The sequence below is a fragment of the Macaca nemestrina genome, chromosome 4, assembly GCF_043159975.1.
Source record: "Macaca nemestrina isolate mMacNem1 chromosome 4, mMacNem.hap1, whole genome shotgun sequence".
NCBI classification, from domain to species: domain Eukaryota; kingdom Metazoa; phylum Chordata; class Mammalia; order Primates; family Cercopithecidae; genus Macaca; species Macaca nemestrina.
The window spans coordinates 94,111,695-94,135,530 of record NC_092128.1 but is presented as its reverse complement, the minus strand read 5'-3'; the positions used below and the strand labels follow the sequence as shown (position 1 = coordinate 94,135,530).

The window sequence follows — 23,836 nt, the reverse complement described above, 5'->3', positions numbered from 1 at the left end:
TCCTGCCTGAGCCTCCCAAGTAACTGCACTACAGGCATGGGCCACTACACCCAGCTAATTTTTGTATTTTTAGTAGAGATGGGGTTTCACCATGTTGGTTGGCCAGGATGGTCTCGATCTTTTGACCTCATGATCTGCCCGCCTTAGCCTCCCAAAGTGCTGGGGTTAAGGGCGTGATCCACTGTGCCTGGCCCCAGAACTAAATTTCTTATGTTGACATGATTAGTTGTAATTTTGACAACAAAGTGCTGCTTTCAGTGAAGTGTGCAGTGAGACCATTTGATTAAGAACTGTCTCATCAAACATGGAGGACTATATAATTGTAGGAACACACTCTTCTATCATGGATGTGCTAACTCTGAGAAGTCTGCCCATTTCATTTGTGCCCCTTGTATACAAAAATTAAGTAAAAAGCTGTAAAGATGAAATTCTGATACCTTATAGCTAAGATGTCTAGGACTCATGCTCTCTCATACTTAGCACCTTAAATTTTGCATCCTACCTCAGAAACTAACTTCTTGAAGTTTCTTGCGGAGGAAACTTCAAGAAGGTCCACATTTTGAGGTGGAATTTGATTAAGAATTAGTTTCCAAAAGAAGGTGCTACTCAGCTTTTGGTCCTAGCAGGGCAGATAATGAAAGAATCTAGTTAAGAGAACCTGTGGTAATAGTGGTTAAAAAACAACAAAAAAGCTGGTTGAAAAGTGAGCTCTCCCCAGATGTGGTTTTTTTTTTTCCAGCTGGTTTTGCAAAAAATGGAGAAGCTCTTGCTTTTTCTTTGGAGAGTTAAGTGCAGTTGAAATTTTTAGTTTCTATATTTCTTGTGTGCTAGTTTACCTATTTTTGCATTTTTTCAGTTTCAGAAATGACTTAATTCCTTACGTAAATTTTTAGTTTAACAAGCATAGATTAAGTGCCTGTGCTCATAGTTGATTCTATGCTAGGTTTCAGGGGCTAGAAAGAAGAGTAAGACCCTGTGGGGCACAGTGGCTCACACCTCTAATCCAGCATTTTGGGAGGCTGAGGCGGGTAGATCATGAGGTCAGGAGATCAAGACCATCCTGGCTAATACAGTGAAACCCTGTCTCTACTAAAAATACAAAAAATTAGCTGGGCGTTGTGGCAGGCGCCTGTAGTCCCAGCTACTCAGGAGGTTGAGGCAGGAGAATGGCTCGAATCCGGGAGGTGGAGCTTGCAGTGAACTGAGATTGTGTCACTGCACTCCAGCCTGGGCAACAGAGGGAGCCGTCTCAAAAAAAAAAAAAGAGTAAGACCCTTGTCCTGCAGAAAGACATGGATGGAGTACAGTGGCTTTCCCTTTGCTCTGTCTGAATTCCTGGGTGACATTCTTTTTATTTTTCAACAGTAATTGGTGGCTCACTGTAGCAGTGATCCTAAAGATGGGTTAAAATCTCTGCAATAAAGAGAAGTTGTGAATGTTCTAAGTAGGGTATATGTGAGATGCCCCAGAAACATATGAGGCGGGGGCATTATTAGGCTTAGCCTGTTACCAATGAGGATACATTCAGAGAGAGATGTGGAAATAGGCAGAGGCTAATAACCATGTGCACCCAAGAGGGAAGAGGCAGAAGGGACAGCAGGAGCCACGTCATGTAAGTGTGAAACATCCTGGGGTGTGTGTGGGAACTACAAGCTGTTTGAGATTAAAGAGGCTGGAGTGTGAGGCAGGTTAGTGATTGAGGCTGAGCGAAGAGGGCAGCTAGAGCAGCCTGTGTGCATGATGGAGTGACTGCATTATTCTCATTCTTGATGTGTTTGACTTTAGGAGCTAAGTTTTTTTTTTTTTGTTTTTTTTGTTTTTTGAGACAGAGTCTCGCTCTGTCACCCAGACTGGAGTGCAGTGGTGCGATCTCGGCTCACTGCAAGCTCCGCCTCCCGGGTTTATGCCATTCTCCTGCCTCCCGGGTAGCTGGGACTACAGGTGCTCGCCACCTCGCCCGGCTAGTTTTTTTTTTTTTTTTTTTTTCTTTCTTTCTTTTTTTTTTTTTTTTGTATTTTTTAGTAGAGACGGGGTTTCACCGTGTTAGCCAGAATGGTAAGTAGTTTAGTTCATGCCATTTAGCAAATGCTGATTTGGGATATCATGGAAGACTGATGCCTAGGTTAATTTTGGAAAACGCTCACCAGAGATCCCATTGAACTGTTTTTTTTTTTTTGCCTCTTCAGTACTTCATAAGCATGGGACTGGCTATGCTCCCAAAACATTTCATGGAGTTCGCACCTGTTCTTAGGGTATCCTGTGACAGGGTAATTAAGGCAAATTGTGATACAGGACTAGGAATCTTATAATAAGGTTGACTGAGCCCATGTTATTATTATTATTTTTTTTTTCGAGAGGGAGTCTCGCTCTGTCGCCCAGGCTGGAGTGCAGTGGCGCGATCTCGGCTCACTGCAAGCTCCGCCTCCCGGGTTCACGCCATTCTCCTGCCTCAGCCTCCCGAGTAGCTGGAACTACAGGCGCCCGCCACCACGCCCGGCTAATTTTTTGTATTTTTAGTAGAGACGGGGTTTCACCATGTTAGTCAGGATGGTCTGGATCTCCTGACCTCGTGATCCGCCCGCCCCGGCCTCCCAAAGTGCTGGGATTTCAGGCGTGAGCCACCGCGCCTGGCCCATGTTATTTTTTTAAGGTTAGCTGTGGCGAGACAGTCATCAGTGGTGCTGGTTAAAGCTCCTAGTATTATATGATTTTTGTTAAAGACATTCCAAGTGATGTAATGAACTTTTGGAGAAAAATGTGATAGACGCTTCTGTGTGCGCGTACCACTACCTAAACTTGGGGACAACAGTACAGCACAGTGGTAGGGGGGGCCAGTGGCATCTTGCTTTGAGCTACACAGGCCTCAGCAGGAACCTTTGCTTAGCCCTGTGATCTTGTGCAAACTGATTAAACTCTGAGATTTCTGTTTTTAAAATCTGTAAGTGAGGATAGTAAAACCTAGTGGAGAGGGTTATTGGGTATTAAATGATAATGTCTGTAAAGGACTTCTTGGATTATCTGATACTAAAGTCATATTATCTCAGTAATAAGTTTGTGTATTTACCATGTGGCAGTGGAAAATGGGGGATGGATGTGCCTGTTCCTGTATGACCCCATGGTTTATGGTTTATGTTTTGTATATACAGAGACATAGGAATGTTTCACATTTCTTTGTAAAATACGGGTTATGCACTGTGAATAAGTTAAGAATTGGTGTTTTATATCTAGGTGCATGGATCTTAGAATCCCTAAAATGTGTTTAGTTATGGGATTATCTTAAACAAGAGAGATCATGCTTAAGGGAAATAATAGACCAGGAGATGAATTCCTAATTCTAAACAGTTTAAAAATGGACGAAGGATGAGAAGTGGCAGTTCAGAAGGAGATAGCTGAAAAGTCAATCTGTGTACAAAAAGATACCCAATCTAGGCTGGGCATGGTGGTTCATGCCTGTAATCCCAGCACTTGGGGAGGCCGAGGTGGGTGAATCGCTTGAGCTCAGGAGTTTGAGACCAGCCTGGGCAATATGGTGAAACACTGTCCCTACAAAAAATACAAAAATTAGCCAGGCATGGTGGTGCATGCCTGTAGTCCCAGCTAACTGGGGGGCTGAGGCGGGGGAATGGCTTGAGCCCAGGTTTGCACCACTGCACTCCAGGCTGGGCAATAGAGTGAGATCTTATTTCAAAAAGCAACAACAAAACAAACAAAACCCTAATCTAACTAGTTATTAGGGAAGTACCAACTATAATGACATTTTTTTGCCTATGAGGTTGGAGAAAAATGAATAAGATTGGCAGTATCTGGTGTTGACAAGGTTGTGGAGGCATGGCCACTCATATAGCTAGAGAGTACATTGGCAAAGATTTCTTGGCACACTATTTGGCAGTATCTATTAGAACTTAAAATGAGAATACCTTTCAACTAAGTGTCATGGAAAACAACCCAGTCCTCATGGCTTTGTGTCATCTGTAAGCACAGTTTTAACCAGCAGTATTGTAAAAGAGCTCCATCCAAATTGCCAAGCAGGAATTGGTAAAAGTGGTCTCTAGTAGGTGGGAGTCCATAAAACACAGAATTCTTAGGTTATACTATATTACACGTCACATTTTAACAGGTATCGTACAGATAATCTGAAACTAACACTATTGTCTACTTTTCAAGCAAAAAAGATCTCTGGCTCTAATTTTACTGTTTGGGACATTTTGTAATTGCCTATCTTTGAGTTGTAGAAAGGAAATTTTTGTAAAGGAAGACAATACTAAGAGTCCTTCCTTTTTTCTTTTTGTTAAAAGTGCTTTAAGGCCAGGGTGCTTGGCTCATGCTTGTAATTCCAGCACTTTGGGAGACCATCCTGTGTAAGGCAGCAAGAACCCATGTTTACTTATTTTTGTTTGTTTGTTTGAGACAGAGTCTTGCTCTGTCACCCAGGCTGAAGTGCAGTGGCATGATCTCGGCTCACTGCAACCTTCTGCTCACTGCAACCTCCGCCTTCCGGGTAAGGGATTCTTGTGCCTCAGCCTCCTGAGTAGCTGGGATTACAGGCCGGTACCACCATACCCAGCTAATTTTTGTATTTTTAGTAGAGACGGGGTTTCACCATGTTGACCAGGCTGGTCTTGAACTCCTGACCTCAAGTAATCTGCCTGCCTCAGCCTCCTAAAATGCTGGGTATACAGGCGTGAGCCATTGCGCCCGGTGAACCCATGGTATTTTTTTTTAGATGTAGTCTAGCTCTGTCACCAGCCTGGAGTGCAGTTCCGTGATCTCAGCTCACTGCAACCTCTGCCTCTCAGGTTCAAGTGATTGTCCTGCCTCAGCCTCCGGAGTAGCTGGGACTACAGGCTTGTGCCACCATGCCTGGCTAATTTTTGTATTTTTGGTAGAGATGGGGTTTCACCATATTAACCAGGATGGTCTCAATCTCCTGACCTTGTTATCTACCCGCCTCAGCCTCTGAAAGTGCTGGGATTACAGGTGTGAGCCACTGCGCTTGCCCCCGCCCCCACTTTTTTTTTTTTTTTTGAGATGAGTCTCACACTGTTGCCTGGGCTGGAGTGCAATGGCATGATCTCAGCTCACTGCAAACTCCGCCTCCTGGGTTCAAGCAGTTCTCCCTCCTCAGCCTCCTGAGTAGCTGGGATTACAGGTGCCTGCCACCACGCCCAGCTAATTTTTTGTATTTTTAATAGAGATGGAGTTTCACCATGTTGGCCAGGCTGGTCTTGAACTGCTGACATTGTGATTCACCCACCTCAGCCTCCTAAAGTGTTAGGGATTACAGGCGTGAGCCACCATGCCTGGCGGAACCCATGTTTAAAAGGAAAGAATAAGCACTTTAAAATAATGTTCAACTATTTGTAACTTTGAGGCATGTTTAATGCCTTTCTCCATAACAGCAATTTCACTTGTAGTATTCTGTTACAAAGACATACTTGGCAAAAAGACATAAGTGTTTTTTCCGTATTGTTTAATAGTTAAAAATAGGAAATAACCTAAATGGCCATCAAAAGAAAACATACCCTGTTCTGGCCTGGTATGGTGGCTCACGCCTATAATCCCAGCACTTGGGGAGGCTGAGACAGGGGGATCACGAGATCAGAAGATGGAGACCATACTGGCTAACATGGTGAAACCCCATCTCCACTAAAAACAAAAAATTAGCTGGGTGTGGTGGTGGGCGCCTGTAGTACCAGCTACTCGGGAGCAAGAGAATGGTGTGGACCCAGGAGGTGGAGTTTGCAGTGAGCCGGTATCACGCCACTGTGCTCCAACCTTGGCGACAGTGTGAGACTCCGCCTCAAAAAACAAAACCAAAAAAAAAGGAAAAAAGAAAACATACCCTATTCTAACCATATATTCCCTTTTTTTTTTTTTTCTTGCTCTGTCACCCAGGCTGGAGTGCAGTGGTATAATCTTGGCTCACTGCAGCCTCTGCCTCCTGTGTTCAAGTGATTCTCCTGTCTTGGCCTCCTGAGTAACTGAGATTATAGGCACCTGCCACCGTACCAGGCTAATTTTTGTATTTTTAGTAGGATGGGGTTTCACCATGTTGGCCAGCCTGGTCTCGAATTCCTGACCTCAAATGATCTGTCCGCCTTGGCCTCCCAAAGTGTTATTATTACTGGCATGAGCCACTGCACCCAGCCCTAACAATATATTCTGTGGCATATTTTGTAGCAGTTATAAGGAATGATAGAGGTTTGTTTTGTTTTGTTTTGTTTTGTTTTTGAGATGGAGGTTAGCTATTGTTGCTCAAGCTAGAGTTCAATGGTGCAATCTCATCCACCTCCTGGGTTTAAGCGATTCTTCTGCCTCAGCCTCCTGGAATGATAGAGGTTTTATAATAAACCCATTACATGTTAACATAAAATTTTCAATTAAAAAACTCTTTTTCTGAGACAGAGTCTTGCTCTGTTGCCCAGGCTGGAATGCAGTGATGCAATCTCAGCTCACTGCAGCCTCCGCCTTCTGGGTTCAAGTGATTCTCCTGCCTCAGCCTCCCGAGTAGCTGGGACTACAGGCGTGCGCCACCACACCTGACTAGTTTTTGTACCTTTAGTAGAGACCAGGTTTCACCATGTTGGCCAAACTGTTCTCAAACCCCTGACCTCAAGTGATCCGCCCACCTCAGCCTCCCAAAGTACTGAGATTAGAGGCGTGAGCCACCATGTCTGGCCCTAAAAAACTTAAGAGAACTGTTTTTCATTTTTGTAAGTTTCTTTGGCCTAAGAGGCAACTGGGAACTCGTAACTACTACTGCATTCAGTTTGTTGTCATGTATTGTTTTGATTGAAGCATATGAAGAAAATCCAGCCACATACGGATATGTAGTTAGAAAAGGAAGGAGTATAAATAATTACAGATATTCTTTGGTCCTACATCGAAATATGACAAGGGAGAGTTAAAAAAAAAGTTCCTTTTTTAATTTAAATTGAGACAGGATCTCACTATGTTGCATAGACTGGTCTTGAACTCCTGGGCTTCAAGTAAGTGATCATTGTGTCTCAGCCTCCCCGAAGTGTTGGGATTACAGGCGTGAGCCACTGCACCCAGCTACAAGTGGTAGGTTTTTTGCAGATGTGCAGGGGTGGGGGCTTACTGGTAAAGACCGGGAAACCACCTGCTGGACAGATTCTAAAAGAGCTGTAACACCAAGTTAGTGGCGTTTTTTTAAAGGCTAGTTTCATTGTGGAATCTGAAATATCAGTGAATTTTTTTTGTACTTGTTACAAAAAAAAAATACATTGATTCTCTTATACTTGGAAAGGATCTTTATCCACAAGGATTGGGAGGCTGTCAAAGCTTATTGGTAATAGATAGAAGCTTTTCAAAATACTAGTTTTTACTTTAAAGCTCAAATTTAGTTATTTGCCAACAAATACTTCAGGAAAATAGTTTTACCTGAAGTGACAGACTCATTTTATTCCTTTTTGAGAAAATATCTGCCAGATACTCAAGCTTTTAAGTGACTACATTTTGCTTGTAGTTCCTTCAGGTAGAAACGGTGCATAAGTGGTTCGTCTTGCACCTCAAACAACTGCACAGTGCTTTTTGTGCAGACAGCCGGGATAGGTAGCAGAAGTGCTTTATGCATACTTCCCTTTTCTTCATATAGATCATAAAAGGATGTATACTCAAGGGTTGAGATTAGGACATTTTTAAACAGTTTGCATAATTCTTCACTGCAAATGCCAGCGAAGAATACAGTGACTACTAGTACAGTTCAGTGCCACTGTGTTGCTTCATGCTAAGGACCAGCAGCTTTACTAATCATTGCTTTTGCTCTATCAGTGCAAATACAACACAGCAGAAAAGGCAAATAACGTCTTAGTGTTATTAGGAAAATAGTCTTAACTTCTTAGACTTCCTGAAAGTGTGTCAGGGATTCCTTATACCATACTTTGAGAATGGCTGCTCCACTCTAATGTGTGGTTTGAAATTAGATCAAGTGACTGGGTGTAATGGCTCATGCCTTTAATCCCAGAACTTTGGGAGGCTGAGGTGGCCACGTCGATCACTTGAGGCCGGGAGTTTGAGACCAGTCTGGCCAATAGAGTTAAACCACCACCCCCACCCCCCCCCCCGCCCCGTCTCTACTAAAAATACAAAAAGTGATCCGGGTGTGGTAGTGCATGCCTGTGGTCCCAGCTACTTAGGAGGCTGAGGCACGAGAATCTCTTGAGCCTGGGAGGCGGAGGTTTGCAGTGACCCAAGATTGCACCACTGCACTCCAGCCAGGGCGACAGAGTGAGACTCTCTCAAAAAAAAAAAAAAAAAAAAAAAAGGGAAAAAAAAGTATCACATATATACATATATATACACACACACACATATATATATATATTCTTTTTTTTTTCTTTTTTTGAGATGGAGTCTCGCTCTGTCACCCAGGCTGGAGTGCAGTGGCGCCATCTCGGCTCACTGCAAGCTCTGCCTCCCGGGTTCACACCATTCTCCTGCCTCAGCCTCCCGAGTAGCTGGGACTACAGGCACCCGCCAGCACACCCAGCTAATTTTTTGTATGTTTAGTAGAGATGGAGTTTAACTGTGTTAGCCAGGATGGTTTGGATCTCCTGACCTCGTGATCCACCTGCCTTGGCCTCCCAAAGTGCTGGGATTACAGGCGTGAACCACCATGCCTGGTCTGTATCAGGTATTCTTGAAAATATGTATTTACATAATAACAAGAGCAAGTGAGGATTTTATGCAATTCCATGGCATATTAGCCTCAATAGGGAAGTCAATATGGGGGAAAAAAAAAAAAGATAATCGGTATAGAGAAGCAAATGAAAAAATGTCAGAAATTCTAAATAAAAAGAAGAAAAATCTAAGTGTATGAAAGATAAAATATTGCCAGGTGTGATGTCTCAGTCTTGTAATCCTAGCACTTTGTGAAACTGCAGCCCAGAGGATTGCTTGAGCCCAGGAGTTCAAGACCAGTCTGGGTGGCTGGATGCAGTGGCTCACACCTATAATTCCAGCACTTTGGGACGCCAAAGCAGGCAGATCACTTGAGGTCAGGAGTTCAAGACCAGCCTGGCCAACATGGTAAAACCCCATCTCTACCAAAAATACAAAAAAAAAATTAGCCGGGTGTGGTGTTGTGTGCCTGTGGTCCCAGCTACTCAGGAGGCTGAAGCACGAGAATCGTTTGAACGTAGGAGGTGGAGGCTGTACTGAGCCGAGATCAGGTCACTGCACTCCAGCCTGGGTGATAGAATGAGACTCCACCTCAGAAAACAAAACAAAACAAAACAAAAAAACCAGCCTGGGCAATATAGTGAGACCCCATCTCTACAAAAAATAAAAAATTAGCCAAATGTGATAGTGCATGCCTGTAGTCCCAGCTATTTGGGAGGCTGAGGTGGGAGGACTGCTTGAGCCTAGTGAGCCACAGTGAGCTGTGATTGTGCTACTGCCCTCCAGCCTGGGCAACAGAGTGAGACCCTCTCTCTAAAATTTTTAAAAAGATAAAGCATTTAGAATAAATAGTTAAGGACTGCTGAAAACAAATAGACATGAGCAGGATGAATCTATTTTTAGATAGATTCTAAAATCTGAAAAACCGCATCACCATGCGGTTTGACCATGTTGGGCAGGCTGGTCTTGAACTCCTGACCTCAAGTGATCCTCCTGCCTCAGCCTCCCAAAGTGCTAGGATTACAGGCGTGAGCTACCACGCCTGGCACCAGGTGAGGCATTTTTGATGGAATTCCTCAGAAGTGATACTGCTTTCAGTGCACCTCATCTAGAGGCACATAGTGCTTATTGATTTTTGTTCCAGTAGTGGTGGTAACTTTGACCAATTGGTTAAGTAGTCTCTGCCAGGTTTCTTCAGGATAAAGTTACTTTTTTTTCCCTTCCTAATAAGAACTTTGTGGGGAGATATTTTGAGACAATGTAAAGATTATGTCTCTCATAATACTGTCACTAATTTTAGCACCCATTGATGATTCTTGTCAGCAGCTGTCACTGCTACTATAGTGGCTGTCAAATGGTGGTGGCTTTCTACTTCTGTTTTTTCTACATTTATTATTTGTTTTTTATTTTGTTCAAGAAAGAGTCTTGCTCTGTCGCCCAGGCAGCAGTGCAGTGGTGCCATCTCGGCTCACTGCCACTTCTGCCTCCTGGACTCAAGTGATCCTCCTGCGTCCCGAATAGCTGGGATTACAGGTGCCTGCCACCATGCCCAGCTAATTTTTTGTATTTTTAGTAGAGATGAGGTTTCGTCATGTTGGCCAGGCTGGTCTTAAACTCCTGACTTCAGGTAATCCACCCACCTTGGTCTCCCATAGTGCTGGGATTACACGTGTGAGCCACCACGCTGGGCGTCTACACTTACTATTTGGAATAAACTTTACTTTCCCCAATTTACTTTGTTTATTTTAATATTAGACTCATGGAATCTTATTGCATAGATTATAACATGTTACAGTTGTTATTTTATTGCTTGGACTGTGGAAATGAGGTTTTCCAAAGGCAAGTGTATTAACATGGTGGTGGTATTCTGAAGGCAATGATTCAGAACAGATGGAAAGATGATTATGACCATCTAATGTCCAAAGATTATGATCATCTAATTTCAAAGATGAAATCTTTGCTTGTGCTTCATTTTATTTTTTCTTTTAATTTGTTTTGTGCTTCATTTTAGACAAGCAGCTTTATACTTACTACAGACTTATCTACCTAAATGTAATAAATCTGATACTTTCTGGGGATACCTTACAACTAGTGAAAGTAAGGTCATTCGTTGTTCATATACATGATGCATTGCCTTAAATTCAGATACTGCCCTCTACTTAAACATAACTATTATATGTTGTATATGTCATTTATGGTCATTGTTAATCACCTGCAGGTTATTTTTTCCATACCAGTCTAACTTTAGCTCATGATCATGCATTTTTCCCCAGTCTCTTGCATTTTGATGTGCTATCTATAACAATATTGGTAAAGCATTGTTATACCCTTCTTCAGCGTTCCTATCTATTCTTAGGTCTCTTGATGAATAATGTACATACCGAAACAAATCTAATGGAATCTTAAGCTGTTTTCTGTATACAAAAAGCACTCACAGGAACTAAGTAAAAGCAGTTTTACTTAGTTATACTAAGTAATACTATATACTGTATACAAAACACCCATAGGAACTAAGTAATACTTAGTTATACTGTATACAAAACACCCACAGGAACTAAGTAAAAGTAGTTTTTTCTAAATTAATTAAAAAGCTTGGAAGGTTTTAGAAAAATAGTGCACATGGCAAAATTTAAATAATTTATTTTTCTCCTTCCTTAAATGCAGCTACTGTGCAGTTTATTGTGTTCCTTTAGGGAACATTTGCATGTATATGTGAGCATCTATGAATGTATGCTTTTTTAAATAAAAAATACAACTTAGCGCCACAGCTTACTGTTTTATTTATTGTTGTTTTCAGAGATAGGGTCTCACTCTGCCGCCCAGGCTGGAATGCAGCGGTATGAACATAGCTCAGTGCAGCCTCTAAATTCTGGGCTGAAGTGATCCTTCCACCTCAGCCTCCTGAGGAGCTGAGACCACACCTGGTTAATTGTTTCCTTTTTAAATTTTTAGTAGAGATGGTAACTCTATGTTGTTCAAACGGGTCTCCAGCTCCTGCTTCAAGTGATCCTCCTGCTTCGGTCTCAGATTGCTGGGATTACCGGCATGAGCCACTGAACCCAAATACCTCACTGTTTTAAAAAGCAATTTTTTTTTTTTTTTTAAAAGACAGAGTCTTGCTCTGTCACCCAGGCTGGAGTGCAGTGGTGCAATCTGAACTCACAGCAACCTCCGCCTCCCAGGTTCAAGTGATTCTCATGCCTCAGCCTCCCAGGTAGCTGGGATTACCAGCACCCACTACCATGCTCAGCTACTTTTTGTATTTTTTAGTAGAGACGGGGGTTTTACCATGATGGCCAGGGTGGTCTTGAACTCCTGGCCTCAAGTGATACGTTCGCTTTGGCCTCCCAGAGTGCTGGGATTACAGGTGTGAGCCACCGCACCTGACCTAAAAAGCAATTTTAAAGGTTCTTTGGAAGGTGGGATAGGGAATAATTACAGTAATGTGATATGTTAAATACTATTAAAATAGTGGACTTGATTTAGGAGTATATTCACCCATATGTGGGCCAATAATACATTGTAACATATTTAAATATCTTGTCATTGATAGGATATTAATAATATCTTAGGTTTCATTATTAGTGCTTGTTAAAGATTTTTCTGATTTTCAGGAAACTCCAGCATGTGGTTTACCCCAATTATGATGGAAAGAAGAAATGTGTTGTGCAACGTTTAACCAAAAATAAAAAAAGAACAAAACCCCCAAACCTCTGAAAACCTCAGAGCAGTCTTTTTAAATAGCATATGCATGACACATTGTATTAACTGGAACATGTTCAGTGCTCTAAATTTAATTCTAATGGTGTTGTGTTTTGTTTTTTTTTTTTTGACAAGTCTCCCTCTGTTTCCCAGGCAGGAGTGCAGTGGCGCGATCTTGGCTTACTGCAACCTCCGCCTCCTGGGTTCAAGTGATTTTCCTGCCTCAGCCTCCCAAGTAGCTGGGATTACAGGCGTGTGCCACCATGCCTGGCTAATTTTCTGTATTTTTAGTAGAGACGGGGTTTCACCATGTTAGCCAGGATGGTCTCAATCTCGTGACCTCGTGATCTGCCCTCCTTGGCCTCCCAAAGTGTTGAAATTATAGGCGTGAGCCACTGCGCCCAGCCCAGAAAATCTTGCATATTTTATTTTTTATTTTTCCTTATTATTATTATGTTTTTTGAGATGGAGTCTCACTCTGTAGCCCAGGCTGGAGTGCAGTGGTGCCATCTCGGCTCACCGCAACCTCTGCCTTCCAGGTTCAAGAGATTCCCCCGCCTCAGCTTCCTGAGTAGCTGTGATTACAGGTGCTTGCCACCACACCTGGCTAATTTTTGTGTTTTCAGTAGAGATGGGGTTTCACAATGTTGGCCAGGCTGGTCAACATGGCGAAACCCCGTCTCTACTAAAAAATACAAAAATAGGCCAGGCGCAATGGCTTATGCCTATAATCCCAGCATTTTGGGAGGCCGAGGCAGGTGGATCACCTGAGGTTGGGAGTTCGAGACCAGCCTGATGAACATGAAGAAACCCTGTCTCTACTAAAAATACAAAATGACCTGGGAGTGGTGGCGCATGCCTGTAATCCCAGCTACTCAGGAGGCTGAGGCAGGAGAATCGCCGGAACCCGGGAGGCGGAGTTTGCAGTAAGCCGAGATGGCACCACTGCACTCCAGCCTGGGTGACAGAGCAAGGCACTGTTTCAAAAAAAAAAAAATCACAGTAATGTTTAAATATGTAGAGCTGATTGATATATTTTACTTTTGGTTGTGGATGATTTGTGTTTCAGTATTAATATTTAACTTTTTCAACATAAGCTTAATGCCAGTATAATTTAAGATACTGAAATTTCACAAAACTGCTTCCAAATGGTTTGATTAAACATAAAATTCTAGTTACCTGGTTTTATAGTACATTTTAATTTGGTTTACGTACTGCCACCATAAATCTCTGAATTTATCAAAGGACTAGATGGACATTTTAGTAAAATAACATCAAAACATCTAAAATGAATATTTATAAATTAAAATTGAAACTATAACTCCTTAAAATCTAGAGATTGGTCTCTGCAAAGTCTGAGTATAATATGTTATTTCTTGTTATTTTAAAAATGAAGGAAACAGGCTGGGCTCGGTGGCTCAAGCTTGTAATCCCAGCTGGGAGGCCGAAGTGGGTGGATCACCTGAAGTCAGGAGTTTGAGACCAGCCTGACCAACATGGCGAAACCCTGTCTCTACTGAAAATACAAAAATTAGCCGGGCGTGGTAGTGGGCACCTGTAATCCCAGCTTCTTGGGAGGCTGAGGCAGGATAATTGCTTGAACCCGGGAGACGGTGGTTGCACTGAGCTGAGATCAGGCCAGTGTACTCCAGCCTGGGCGACAGCAAGACTCCATCTAAAAAAAAAAAAAAAAAAAAAAGGAATGTTATTCTATATTATTGACTTTGCATAAAACCTAAGATGACATTAATCTGTACACAACTGATAAATCTGCCTTAAGGGATTACAATTTAACGTTGTTGATGTTTGCAGTTTGATTTCTATTGCTTATTTGAAGTTTCATTTTCTTTCAACTTATGTTTTGAGCCCTGCCAATGACATCCATTATGCCCAGGTGCTAGGGAGACAGAAAAGCATTAACTTACAATTTTAAAAGAGAAAAATTAACTTTTTAAAAAATTTTCTAGAGACCGAGTTTCACTCTTGTTGCCCAGGCTGGAGTGCAATGGCACAATCTTGGCTTACTGCAACCTCTGCCTCCTCCTGGGTTCAAGTGATTCTCATCCCTCAGCCTCCCGAGTAGCTGGGATTACAGGCATGCGCTACCACGCCCAGCTAATATTTTTGTATTTTCAGTACAGACGGGGTTTCTCCATGTTGGCCATGCTGGTCTCAAACTCCCGACCTCAGGTGATCCACCCGCCTCTGCCTCCCAGAGTGTTGGGATTACAGGTGTGAGCCACCCCGTCCAGCCAGAAAAATTAACATTTTATAGTACTTATTCAATTTAAAAACAGCTTTATGTGAATGATACAAGTATAATATTTTTAACCACTGTCATAATTGGCAGTCACTTTAAATGCTTAGCTGGACTGAGTTTTCACACTCTCTGATTAGGTAATTTCTGGAAGAGGTGGGAGCAGTTAAGGTTCTGCAAGTCTTTTTTTTGTTTTTTCCCTAAATCTACAGAATTTTAACGTGTGTGTCTTTTTTTTTTTTTTTTTTTTTTTTTTTTTTTTTTTAAGAGACGGAGTCTCACTCTTGTCCCCAGGCTGGAGTGCAGTGGCGTGATCTTGGCTCACTGCAACCTCTGCCTCCCAGGTTCAAGCGATTCTCTTGCCTCAGCCTCCCAAGTAGCTGGGACTACAGGCGCACACCACCAAGCCCAGCTAATTTTTCTATTTTTAGTAGAGATGGGGTTTCACTATATTGGCCAGGATGGTCTCGATCTCTTGACCTCGTGATCCGCCCACCTTGGCCTCCCAAAGTGCTGGGATTACAGGTGTGAGCCACCATTGCCTGGTCTTAACGTATGTGTCTTTATTTTTTGTAGAGATGTGATCTCACTGTATTGCCCAGGCTGGTCTTGAACTCCTGGCCTCAAGCGATCCTCCCACCTTAAAATGTGTGTCTTGTTAGGAGTAAATCAGATCTGGTGGTTTTGATGCTATTTATTCAGTCTCATAACTGTCATGACTCTGAATATACAGGCTCTTGAAATGGTAGACCAAAAAATACTTCCAGTATATTACTTCCTATTCTTTTCTGCTAGTAGGATTTTTGCAACTAATTTTTTAGTTATTTATGTATTTAAAGCCTTCCCAAGTCCCAGGATACCTAAAGTTGTAAACATAGAGGTAATTAACTAAATGATGTCTGATAGATAAATCTATAGAGGAGGGATTCATAATCCCAAATGCTTGTAACTGATATTGTATTCTTGTGTTCAAGGTTTAATCGTCAGTAGAGTAGGCTTAAATTTGTGTATGTATATGATGTGGGACCTCTTAGAAAAAAGCTAAAACTTTGACTTAGGTCCTTCTGTAGCCCTAGTAGAGCCTGTGTAAAAATACAAATGACCTGATATGTGGACAGGTGGCTGGTGGTTAGGGGTGTGTTGGAGTCCTGGTGTGCCGCTCCCCCAGTAGACAGTCTGTCCGGATAGCTTATGTTTGTGCTTGTTTCTACTAGTCTGTTGCAGGCAGTTATTAAAGTACTTGGCTGTGTAACACATTTTTAAAGCTTACGCATTTCCAAAACACTGATTTCAACATTTTTACAAGGGCCCATCCCACTGAAGTGTAATACCTTATATAGATTGTTGTTTTTTTTTTTTTGAGATGGAGTCTTGCTCTGTCGCCCAGGCTGGAGTGCAGTGGCCGGATCTCAGCTCACTGCAAGCTCCGCCTCCCAGCTTTACGCCATTCTCCTGCCTCAGCCTCCCGAGTAGCTGGGACTACAGGTGCCCGCCACCTCGCCCGGCTAGTTTTTTGTATTTTTTAGTAGAGACGGGGTTTCACCGGGTTAGCCAGGATGGTCTCGATCTCCTGACCTTGTGATCCGCCCGTCTCGGCCTCCCAAAGTGCTGGGATTACAGGCTTGAGCCACACCGCGCCCGGCCATATATAGATTGTTAAAAACAGATTTAATCTATGATGTTTTTTCAAATTATAAAGCTTTGTTTTGAAACAGAATCTCTCTCTGTTGCCCAGGCTGGAGTGCAGTGGCATGATCTTGGCTCACTGCACCTGCAACCTCTGCCTCCTGGGTTCAAGCGATTCTTCTGCCTCAGCCTCCTGAGTAGCTGGGACTACAGGTGTGTGCCACCACGCCCAGCTAATTTTTTGTATTTTTAGTAGAGATGGGGTTTCACCGTGTTAGCCAGGATGGTCTCGATCTCCTGACCTCGTGATCTGCCCACCTCGGCCTCCCAAAGTGCTGGGATTGCAGGTGTGAGCCACCGTGCTCAACCACTAATTGTAAAGCTTTCAAAAAAGAGCTAGAAGGTTTGGCAGAGAGGAAAGGGCCATTGTAAATTTTTGTGGTTCTGTTATAGAGAAAGCCCGAGGGCAGGTAGGTGTGCTCTGGGTACTATTGAGTGTGGGTATTATGCAAAGGTGAGAGCCATTTGTTTCTATCTTTGGTGCTTGGTGCCCCCACCCACCCAAGTTTCTTTGTTTATGTTAAACATTTTGACCAATTATATCAGCGTTGGAAGGGAGACCAAGAGTTTCTTCCTTTGAGAGACTTGTATCCTCTGTGAGATTGGTTGGTTATGTGTTAAGTCATAGGGGTAGTGTGTGTTGTGTAATCACACTGATTATAAGCATGATATCACAACCTACATTATCATAGGGCACAGAGTTTAAACATGTCACTTTTTATTTTATTTTTTTATTTTGAGGCAAGGTCTCTGTCCCCAGGCCGGAGTGCAGTGGTGGTATCATAGCTCACTGCAGCCTCAAACTCCTGGGCTTAAGGGATTCTCTTGCCTCAGCCTTCCTGAGTAGCTGGGACTACAGGTGCATGCCACTGTGCCCAGCTAATTTTTAAAGTTTTTGTAGAGATGAGGTCTCATTTTGTTGCCCAGGCTGGTCTTTAGCTCCTGGACTGAAGTGATTCTACTTCAACCTCCCAAAATATTAAGACTACAGGTGTCAGACACCGTGCCTGGCCTAAACATGTAACTTTATAAATTGAAATTGAAAAATACGTAACATTTTTAACAGCTATAATGGTGGAAAGGAGAATCATTGAATCTTTTTTTTTTTTTTTTTTTTTTGAGACGGAGTCTCGCTGTCTCCGAGGCTAGAGTGCAGTGGCTGGATTTCAGCTCACTACAAGCTCCGCCTCCCAGGTTCACGCCATTCTCCTGCCTCAGTTTCCCAAGTAGCTGGGACTACAGGTGCCCACCACCACGCCCGGCTAATTTTTTGTATTTTTAGTAGAGATGGGGTTTCACTGTGTTAGTCAGGATGGTCTCGATCTCCTGACCTGGTGATCCGCCCACCTCGGCCTCCCAAAGTGCTGGGATTACAGGTGTGAGCCACCGCGCCCAGCCGAATCATTGAATTTTCTTAGCATCTCAGTCTTACAAGTTTATTAAGTAGATTTTACCATCGTTTTTACTGGAAATCTGTCATCTTTTCTGAGAATGTAATTTAACTGGAAGTGTGACATAGTTACTGAAGTTTTAAACGACCACAACTAGGGTTATTATAACTAAATTTATTTAACTAAACTTTTAAAGATTATTTTATCAGCTTAACAACCATTATAAGCATGTGGGGTCCTTGAAATGACTTCCCAGTAGAAAAGAATTAAAAAAATTTTTAAAAATAGAATCAGGGTCTTGCTAAGTTACCCAGGCTGGTCAAAGGGAACTTCTTGAAACATCATATGCACTGAATCTTTTATTGTCAGTTAGTGTACTTATTTGCCTTATTTATCTTAGATGGTGTCTGAGGTTGGATATTTGCCTTGAAATGATCTATGTTGATGTGACCTTTATAAAATTTGTATGTGGTCCAGTGTAGTGGCTTGGTGGTTCATGCCCATAATTCCAGCACTTTGGGAAGGCCAAGGGGGCAGATTACTTAAGCTCAGGAATTCAAGACCAACCTGGCCAACATGGAGAAACCTTGTCTGTACGAAAAATACAGAAATTAGCCAGACATGGTGGTGGGTGCCTATAATCTCAGCTACTTGGGAGACTGAGACAGGAGAATCACTTGAACCTGGGAGGTGGAGGTTGCAGTGAGCTGAGATGGTGGCACTGCACTTCAGTCTGGGCAACAGAGTGAGACTGTGTCTCAAAAAAATTAAAATTTGAAAGTAAGTTAGATAATTTCTAGTGTTTCCCCCAGGAGATTGGGATTCATGTTGTTATTATATTGAACAATTTTCCTGAATATCTGTGTAAGTGGGTTTTATTTACACAGAAGCCAGATAGTGTACCTCTAAGATAAAGGTAGACGTAGCATGGACATTGGAGGTGTGAGTTTGAATTTGGCTGTTCGTTGACTTGCTTTTTGACATTGGTTAAAATAATCCTTTGAGGCTATTTCCTTAATCTGTAAAATGGGAGTCTTAAATTGACCTCACTTGTTTGGTGTAAGGGTACAGTGGAAATGGATTTCAAGTACTTGGTATGGCTTTACCCATAAGGAGTCACTGAATAGTTTTTTACTTTTGTTCTGAATATTGGTGAAATTTTAAAGTTTATTGTTAAATTGCAGTTGTGGCAGAAATAATCTGGAAATGATTAAAGCTTCCTGTATGTTAATGACTTTGTTTTGCTGGCTAAAAGATGTAACTTTTCATTTACAGCAGCTCTTCTGCTTTCATCAGAATTGGCATAAATGTGAATTGTGCAGAATTGTCTTAATGTAACAAAGGATTACATTTAAGTGAACGGTCCAGATTGTTTGTTTTATTTTTGAGACCAAGTCTTGCTCTTGTCCCCCAGGCTGGAGTGCGATGGCGCGATCTTGGCTCACTGCAACCTCCGCCTCCCGGGTCCAAGAGATTCTCCTGCCTCAACCCCCTGAGTAGCTGGGATTACAGGTGCCTGCCACCATGCCTGGCTAGTTTTGGTATTTTTAATAGAGACGGGGTTTCACCGTGTTGGCCAGGCTGGTCTCGAACTCCTGACCTCAGGTGATCCACGTGCCTCTGCCTCGAAAAGTGCTGGGATTACAGGCATGAGCCACCACGCCTGGCAGATAATTTTATTAATATGCATTAAGTTATATAACAAACTTTAGAAAGTATCCTATATTTGCTTTTCTGTTTTGTTGTTTTTTTTTTTTTGAGACAGAGTCTGGCTCTATTGCCCAGGCTGGAGTGCAGTCACGCGATCTAGGCTCACTGCAGCCTCTGCCTCCTGGGTTCAAGCAATTCTCCTGCCTCAGCCTCCTAAATAGCTGGGACTACAGGCGCACACCACCACCATGCCTGGCTAATTTTTGCATTTTTAGTAGAGACAGGGTTGAACCCAGTTGGCCAGGCTGGTCTTGAACTCCTGACCTCAGGTAATCCACCCACCTCAGCCCCCCAAAGTGCTGGGATTACAGATGTGAGCCACCGGGCCTGGCTAATATCCTATATTTGAAGTTATACTGTAGTTACTGCAGCAAAATGAATCCAAATGTACTCTCCTAGGCAAAGGAAGGAGATTTAACACTGTCTAATGCAACAATCTTAAAAAAATTCTAGTTTTTTTTGCGGTATAGGAAGTGCTTATGTCATCTCAGATTTTGTGCATGGCAAATATTTAACATCTCTTTACTACCAGATAGTCATGTAAAGTTAAATTATATTTTTCTCTTAAAACTTCCTTCTTGGTACTAACAAGCCCAGAGTTTGATTTTAATGGAATTTAACATTTGTATAGATTATGACTTCTAAATTTAAGAGAGTAGGGAAAAACAGTGAAAATTTTAAAAGTACCACAGTGGGGATAATGGTATAATAAATCTTCCTATACTGATCACTTAACTTCAAGAATCACCAAATGATGACTGGCTTTGGTTCGTCTCTGTGCCTCAATGCCACACCTCCCCAAATTATTTCACAACAAATTGAAGATAGCAAGCTTTTTACATTCCTAATTCTTCAGCATGTATCTCTAAAAGACAGACTTTTAAAAAGCATAGACAGTATCATTACATATTTAAAAACATGACACTAACTCACTGATATTAAATATTGCAGTTTTCCTGATTAGTTTTTTCCATTGTATTTGAATTGGGATTTAAAGAAGTTTCTTCCATTATGATTGGTTGATAGGTTTTAAGTTTGTTTTCTTAATGTCAAGGATTCCCCCCTCCTTTTTTCACTTTGAAATTTATTTGTTAAAAAATTTAGATGTTGGCCGGGCGTGGTGGCTCACGCCTGTGATCCCAGTACTTTGGGAGGCCGAGGTGGGTGGATCACATGAGGTCAGGAATTCCAGACCAATCTGGCCAACATGGTAAAACCCTATCTCTACTAAAACTACAATATTAGCTGGGCATGGTGACACATACCTGTAATTCCAGTGACTCTAGAGGCTGAGGCACAAGAATCTCTTGAACCTGGGAAGTGGAGGTTGCAGTGACCTGAGATCACACCGCTGCCCTCCAGCCTGGGTTACAGAGTGAGACTGTCTCAAAAAAAAAAAAAAAAAAAAAAAAGGCCAGGCGCTGTGGCTCACACCTGTAATCCCAGCACTTTGGAAGGCTGAGGCAGGCGGATCATGAGGTCAGGAGATCGAGTCCATCCTAGCCAACGTGGTGAAACCTCGTCTCTACTAAAAATACAAAAAAATTAGCTGGGCGTGGTCGTGGGCGCCTGTAATCCCAGCTACTCGGGAGGCTGAAGCAGGAGAATCGCCTGAACCCAGGAGGCAGAGGTTGCGGTGAGCTGAGATCATGCCCCTGTACTCCAGCCTGGGCGGCAGAGCCAGACTAAAAAAAAAAGAAAAATACAAAACAAAAAAACCTTAGATGTTTGTGCTGGAGAGTTTCCCAGGTCTGGATGTTGCTGACAGTATTTTTGTGGTATAATTTTATGTGTAATTCTGTTCTCAGAGGACACAATAGGTCTAGAGACTTCATCATTTTCAGGATTTTTTTTTTTTGAGACAGTCTTGCTCTGTCGCCCGGACTGGAGTGCAATGGCGCGATCTCAGTTCACTGCAACCTCTGCCTCCCAGATTCAGGTGATTCTTCTGCCTCAGCCTCCCGAATAGCTGGGACTACAGGCACCCGCCACCACGCCTGGCTAATTTTTGTACCTTTAGTAGAGACGGGGTTTCACCATGTTAGCCAGGTTGGTCTCATCTCCTGACCTCGTGATCTGCCTGCCTCCGCCTCCCAAAGTACTGGGATTATAGGCATGAGCCACCACGCCCGGCCCATTTTCAGGATTTTTGTGTTTAATTGGCAAATATGTCATAGGTGAGAAACGGGAAGATTTTAATACTTTGTCCAAGGTTTTATTCATTCAAGGAAATGATGGATTAATGTGACTGAGTTCAAATTTGGGAAAATATTGATATAGATGGGGAAGCATGTTGCACTTAAGTGGAAGTTTTTTTTTAACTTGTTTGTCCTTAAGTGTAGTAAACATACCTATTCTATCTTACTAGAAGGAAAAAGAGCTTAGTAAGCAGGAACAATTTGCTACTATGGGAGACTGGTAATGTATTATTGCATTTGCATTATGCTTTCTGCTAGGAGAAGGGTTATCTACAAAGCCTAGTAAAATTATATCTTGGGAGAAAAGAAAGGATTGAGTTACCTAGGATGAGGAATGTCAGGCAGAAATATTTCGATCAAACTTGTCAACCTGTTTTGTTTTCTTGATACATTGGAGTTCTCAGAGTGCATGAAACTGAGAATTCTCATACTTAATGAGTTTCTTGTGCACGATTATTTGTTTATTTTCTTTGCCTACTTGTAGAAAACATTAAAAATGGAAATATAAACAAGTCTGGCTGTATAACTCCACCTCTGGGAAACAGTCTTCAAGCTTTCAGGTGATGAGATTATTATAGTTTCTAAAGTTGATGAGAAGATGGTATAATTTGATAATGATCAACTGCAACTTTCCCACAAACAAAAACAAATCCAAGGATCTGCCTTGTCTAAGAACCACATCCACTTAGCAGTAATGTGAAATAAAAACTGTTAATGTATACATAACCCGTATTCAAAATACGGCAGTTTTAAAAGTTTAGTCATCTTAAAACACCTCTTCTTGCAGGTACAGTTCACTTAGCGACGCTCACGTTTATGTGGAAAATAAGTATTCCATATAAAACTTTTTCTTTTTTTTTATTTTAATTTTTCCAGACAGAGTCTCACTCTGTCGCCCAGGCTGGAATGCAGTGGCACAATCTTGTCTCACTGTAACCTCTGCCTTCCAGGTTCAAGTGATTCTCCTGCGCCAGCCTCCCAAGTAGCTGGGATTACAGGCACATTGCCACCATGATGCCCGGCTAATTTTTGTATTTTTAACAGAGATGGGTTTCGCCATGTTGGCCAGACTGGTCTTGAACTCTTGACCTCAGATAATCCTCCCGCGTCAGCCTCCCAAAGTGCTGGGATTGTAGGCATGAGCCACTGCGCCTGGCCTAAAACTTTTTCTTGATTGTTCTTCAAATTCCCTTGACAAACAAATTAAATTTAATCAATTAGTTTTAGATAAGCTCTGTTCAATAGAAATACATGAACTAAATATATATGATTTTAACCTTTTAGTAGCCACATTAAGTAAAACAAAGGCCCAGTGTGGTGATGTGTGCCTGTGTTCTAGCTGACTGGGAGGCCGAGGTGGGAGAATTGCTTGAACCCAGGAGGTTGAGGCTGCAGTGAGCTATGGTCGTGCCACTAGAGTTTGGGCGAGAGAGCAAAACCCTCTCTCAAAAAAAAAAAAAAAAAAAAAAATTGTTATTATATACAACCTAATATATCTAAAATGTAACAGTATAATAAATTGTTAAGAAATTTTGCTTTTTTTGGTATTGAATCTTCAGCATCTGTATGTATTTTATCCTTACAGAACAATTCAATTCAGACTAGCCACATTGCAAGTAGTTAGACACATGTGGCTAGTGACTTCTTTATTGGACAGAGCAGTTTAAGATGTACGGTTTCTAAAATCACTTTTTAAAAATATCTTGTTGCTGGAAAAAAAGTAATGATATTTATAAAGCTAATTTTAGCTTGTGGAAAAATATGGGAATAATTAATTTTCAATGTGACACAAGCATATTAGAGGTTTTATACCAAGTTCTTTATTCCCTTGTTACCACTGTAATTTTTAAGGAAGATATGTGCAATTTACTATATTGTGTTAATATTAAGACTTTTGAAAGAGCTATGCTTTTAGGTCATACAGGCAATGAGGCTTTTGTTTAAATAGTAACTGTTGAACTGTGTGTGTTTCTGTGGTTGTAATACTGGTGGTGACTTTTTAGTTTAAAGGCACATTTACAGACTGGGCGCAAGGGCTCATGCCTATAATCCTAGCAGTTTGGTAGGCTGAGGCAAGTGGATTGCTTGAGCCCAGGAGTTCAAAACCAATCTCGGCAACATGGTGAAACCACAGCTCTACGAAAAATACAAAAATTAGCTGGGTGTGATGCATGCCTGTAGTCCCAGCTACTCGAGGGGCTGAGGCAGGAGGCTTGCATGAACCTCGGAGGTTGAGGCTGTAATGAGCA

The 23,836-nt window shown here is 42.1% G+C and overlaps 1 protein-coding gene and 1 non-coding gene across 3 annotated transcripts in view; one reads left to right on the top strand and one right to left on the bottom strand.

The window, feature by feature from the left end:
* The window catches only part of LOC105475692 (insulin like growth factor 2 mRNA binding protein 3), a 154,851-nt gene that overhangs the window by 13,558 nt on the left and 117,457 nt on the right, over positions 1–23,836 (top strand). The gene's annotated exons all lie outside the window — the stretch shown is intronic.
* LOC112425568 (U7 small nuclear RNA) lies at positions 7,093–7,157 on the bottom strand. Its single transcript, XR_003016688.1, has one exon. It is a non-coding gene; the product is annotated as a U7 small nuclear RNA (small nuclear RNA).